Here is a 5254-nt window from a genome sequence, read left to right as displayed (position 1 = left end):
ATTGATGTCAAATAAAACATTGCCCACTACAGTAAGTTAGAAACCCAATGTATAAAGTAAATATTTAGCAAGTACCTTCATTAGGAGGAGACCATTGTGCTAGAAGAGTACATAGCGCTGGGAATGTGGTACCCTGAAAATTATTAGAAGAAATACGTACTTATTTAAATATGATAATATTGATGTCAAATAAAACATTGCCCACTACAGTAAGTTAGAAACTCAATGTATAAAGGAAATATTTAGCAAGTACCTATAAGTATGTAGTTTTCTGACGCTACCTCCGCTCCGTAGCTTTAACGTAACTCTGTATACCTTAGGAAAATTTGACATCTCCACCATTTTTTATACGAATTTTATGGAGTTGTGGCATCTCCACTATTTTTACTAATAACTGCAGGGAGTTTTGACATCTCCACCATTTTTAATACGAATTTTATGGCATCTTCAACATTTCTGATAAGAGCTCATTTCTAGCAAGAGCATTCTGGTATTGAATAGTGTAGTTTCAAATTTTAAAATATACCCAATAGAAAAAAATCAAGGTAATCGTAGGTGCCCAAGTAGGTATTTCATAATATTTCTTTGATGTTTGCCTGGTACAACCTATCTATTTGTTGTTATAACTAGGTGATAGGTAGGTACTTCATACTATTTGTTTTTCTTTTTTTACTTCATACTACTTTTTTTAATATTTAAACAAGGTTTTTTTGTTTACATATGTTTAAACTATACCTATGAAATATATAAGACCTTGTTTAGGACTGCGGGAGTAAAGGGACTTTTCAGTCTCATTCTGGCAGGATAAACAAGGTATATTCTATTCTATTCTATTCTATTTGCCACCGCTTATTGTGAAGGACAAAAATTGTTCAATGCGACCTAGGTAGGGAGTGCAGGTACCTAACACAAACCAGTACCAATGTCAAATATTTCAAAGGGAAAAAGGTCGATGATGGCTATTGAGCTTTCACTTTTCTTTTTGCCCTAACCAAGACAAGATTAAAAGTGTAGATACCTGCCTATAATGGTACTTTCAAGAGTTTGAAATTTATAGGGGATTTCAGCGCTTGTTCCTTGTTGTAAAATTTTAATAGAGTTATCACTATTTTGTACATCAAGGGTGGGGTGGTAGAGAATGCCATAGGCATTAACCCCACCCTTGGTCAAACATTACTTATTTTATTAATTCTTAATTTTTGTCCAACTTGTATATATATTTCTGTAAATAAAGATTTGATCGAATTGTGTAATAATAATAATAAAACATATTACGTGTGACCAAATTGCCAAAACAATAAGTTCAATGGGGAAAAAATTCCCTGCCTCTCGCCTGGAATCAAACGTACCATCCTCTGTCTTCTATTAGTGGGTGGATACAAAAATACGAAACGTCTTGGTTCATTTTGCTAATAAAAGTGTATTGTTCTGAACAATAACAATAATTAATATTTGTGTTATTGTTTTGAACAACAGGAATATTTGTATTGTTGATTTGAACAACAACAGGAAAAATTGCGTTTTTGTTTGCAACTTTGTATTGTTGTTTGAAACGTGAAACCACTATCTAATGTTCTTCTTATCATTGGGAATGGGAATGTCAATTTTGGTTAATACCTATTACTATCACTATCACGTGACACATATTATTAAGGATGCTCGAGAGAATACACGACAGGTATTAGGAAATTACTTCATTGCAACTAAATTGACATTTCTGACCATTTCCGTGATGGCGATGGCTAGACAAGATCTCATCATGAGGGCCAAAGTGACTCCGATACAGCCCATAAGTCCCAGGACATAGCGAGCTGGCAGAATACCTGAAATGAAAAAGAAAAAAGTCTGTCAGACCGTCTGAGCGAGAGTGGCCGACGTAAGAATAAAGCTAAAAGACACAAAAGGCTGGGTGGAAGAAAGTAGGAAGACCTGGAACTTGTCGTTTTGGAAGAAAGTACTATTCAAATAACGCTATAAATCCCTAAAAAAGAAAAGAGGTTGATAGGTAGATTAAGGAGCTCGGTAGCGCTCCGCCCCGCTAAGACAAGAAAGTTTGACAGCGCTACATAGAAAATATCTCAAAGGAAATAAATAAATTAAATGATTTACCTGCAAATAATTTGCTAATCATGTTTCACTTTAGAAAATGATATCGTCTAGAAATCTAGAACCATGGACCGAAGTTGTCCAGAAAAAAATATGTTTTCCAAGATAAAATCCAAACAAGGCTACTGTTCTACGAGTAGTATCATTTTTACATGGTTTAACATTTTCACTTAGGTAACGGCAAGGAAAAAGATATAATTATGTTGGTTTGGTAGGTAACTAGGGTTTTCCAAGTCTGTTTCAAAAAAATTTGGAGACCGATCACCGATGAAAAATGTTTACGTCGAACATCCAAAAATATTTATCATTTTTTAGAAATTTTAGACTCAGTTCATAAATACCTACGGTTAAAATAACTGATTCTTAATTTCGAATAAGAATAGGTAAGTAGGTAGGTAATTACTAATTAACTCTGGTTGCTATCTAGGTTTTTCGTGGAATCACAAATTGATTTTCGTTTAAAATGCAAAATATATAGACAAATAGAAATGTATTTCAGTAAAACCGAAGTAAAGTGCGTTAAAATCACTTGAAAATAATTACGTTCGTCTCAACGAACGTTCAGGATAGATGTGTTATCTTCTGTTGATTTTAGAACCGGTATTATACGGACTATTTTTTCCCGAACTAAAATTTGCCTCGAAAGAAGATTCGAACTGAGATCTGATTTGTCTGATGACGATGGAGTACTGTGGTATTTTCAGACGTGCATACCTCTCTACACTCTATTATCTGTTGTCAATGAGAAATAATGAGGGAACAAGTGGTGACCCGGACCGCACATTGCTTACCCGAAGATTTACGGGCCAAGTGAGCTTGAGTTATAGGATTTACCGAGTCCCAACTAAGGGGTTTTTTTTCCCCCAAGAGGTTTGATAAAGAGAACTGTAACTGCTAAAGTCTTATCGTCCCGAAATCGAAGAGAGAAGGAAGGCAGGATAGGAGAAAGCCAGCCGTTCCGAGAACGAACAGTATCCATTCAGGATAATATCCGCCTCGGGCGGAAATCGAACCCGCGGCCTAGCGCTTACGAGGCAGACGCGCTACCAACCAAGCGAATTCCATCATTTGAAGAAGAAAAAAAGTACAATAGGATTGAAAGGAGGTCCCCAGAATTCTAAATACAGGCCTGAAGTGGGGTCTTCAGTGTTGCTCTCATATGAAAATAGTTGGAATACACTAAATATTTTAGAATTAGTATTTGATTCATTACTGGATGAACATCTTCCTAGAATGCTGGATATAACTACATATGTATGTTAATATGTTATGTAACCAAAATTATTTTTATAGTGTGTCCAGATCAATGTGACAGCAAAAAAATAGGCATTGTTGCCAAACATGTCACATGTGCAATGGTAGAGAATCTCTAAGAGGGGAAGCTATATTGCACAGTGCTTCCTCCGACAGTGAAACAATCCAACCTCTGAACTTAGAGCTACCTCTGCATTTCAGAAGAGAGAGTTTATCAAAAATAGATCTTTACCTGAATTGCAACAATGTAAGGATTTCCTGCAATCTGATTGGTTCCTTCATTTTGGGTTGATGACTCATTGCTGTCACATTGATCTGGATGAACTATAGTGACGGCATGAGGTGTGATTTATGTAGGTATTTATACTATTTTACAGATTATACTACTAAACTAGTGATAGTTAGTAGAAAGTAGGAAAGCAGGTACATATTAGAAAGTTGTTACAAATAATATTACCACAATGCTTTAATCCTTTAATGTTTATCCCATTCTTGAAATAGCTCTCCACTCATATTTACCTAAGTGGTGATGTCATAAGGTTTATAATAGAGTTCAAGCTGTACGAGTAGCAATGTAGGTTGTAGGTACCTAAAGTAAAATAGAACCTTGTTTATCCCTCTCAAATAGGACTGGAAAGTTCCTTTATCGTACATTTCTCGAGACCCGGCCCGCGGAAACTTTCGATCAGAATAAATTATCGAACCTCTGCAAAAAAATTGAGCGACCTGAGGCTAAAGGTAAAGTCCTGAGAACCACTATCTCATTTTGAGCTTTTTCCACGGTATAGAACTTACCAGTATGATATTTAGGGAGCACTGAACTCCTTTTTTCGTATATCTATATAGTTCTATAGGTAGAGATAGCTATGTAGGTATTCCTACACCGAGTAAAAACACGCATACGTGTGTAAGTGTATGGGTATTAGGAATAGGAATAGGTAGGTATCCCTAGATCCCTATTACCTATTTTCTAGAGAACGCACTAAACTTTATTTCGAAAAAACTCGAGTATAGAACACTAAATTGCACTAATAGAAAAGTTTCCTATAGAAAGGTTAAAAACTAAAGAATAAATATTAAACTATAGAGCCGATAAACACCGAAAAAAGAGTGGTAGGTAGACAAAACTAGTGTTTATATGTATGTAGTAGGTAGGTAAACGTCAAGACTTGTGTAGGTACAATTTGGACAACAGTGGTGGAATCACAGGGAGATGTTTGTAAAAAGTTATAATGTGAGTGAGCACGAAGACTATATTCACATTCCGTCCGCGGATTCGATTCCCGGTGGATTTCATTATTTTTTCGGCTGCATTCTTTGCTTAGTACCTTAGTAGGCGTCCACAACGGAGAACCGACCATCGGCCCTCGCCAATCCAAGAGAAAATGAACAAACTATATGCTAATGAAAAGAAGCGTCCTCAACGGAGCCTTGACCATAGTACTGATCCTTGCAGAAAATCAAGAAATTGAGCTGAGTCCTTCTTCATGCGATGGTCGATGGTCTCAGCGAGGGTCAATGGTCGCCGTGGTGGCCGCGCGCTTACTGTTTTCAGTGTTTTCTAAGCTAATATGACACATTCTCAACCATCGCTATCGAAGGTCTCGTGTTCAGTTTCCAAAAGAAATCCGTTTTCGGTTCCGACCCAGCAACTAAATGGGAGTAGCTACCTAGCAGCCTAGCACCTACCTACCCATTGTGTCTCTTTTCAACCATCTGATGAGAGGCATACTACGGGACAGGCACACACGAGTCTAATGCAGCAGTTGTTTCATTGTTACGAAATAAAAACTGCAGTTATATATTTTATAAAAAAAAAAATAAAAAAATAATAAAATGTTGAAATAAAACCCTGTGACCTAAATTAATACGTGTACAGTTAATAATTTTCTTT

The 5254-nt window shown here is 36.3% G+C and overlaps 1 long non-coding RNA gene across 1 annotated transcript; it reads right to left on the bottom strand.

Moving 5' to 3' along the window:
* Window positions 1-1735: 1735 nt before the first annotated feature.
* LOC113466448 lies at window positions 1736-2944 on the bottom strand. The gene is made up of 2 exons (XR_003390838.1): window positions 2110-2944; window positions 1736-1823 (listed from the first exon to the last, which is right to left on the bottom strand). It is a non-coding gene; the product is annotated as an uncharacterized LOC113466448 (long non-coding RNA).
* Between the last annotated feature and the right edge of the window lie 2310 nt (window positions 2945-5254).

The sequence above is a fragment of the Diaphorina citri genome, unplaced genomic scaffold (genome assembly GCF_000475195.1).
Source record: "Diaphorina citri unplaced genomic scaffold, Diaci psyllid genome assembly version 1.1 scaffold13, whole genome shotgun sequence".
Lineage (NCBI taxonomy): Eukaryota > Metazoa > Arthropoda > Insecta > Hemiptera > Psyllidae > Diaphorina > Diaphorina citri.
The sequence above is the reverse complement of the archived record's forward strand: the minus strand, read 5'-3'. Positions and strand labels throughout refer to the sequence as shown.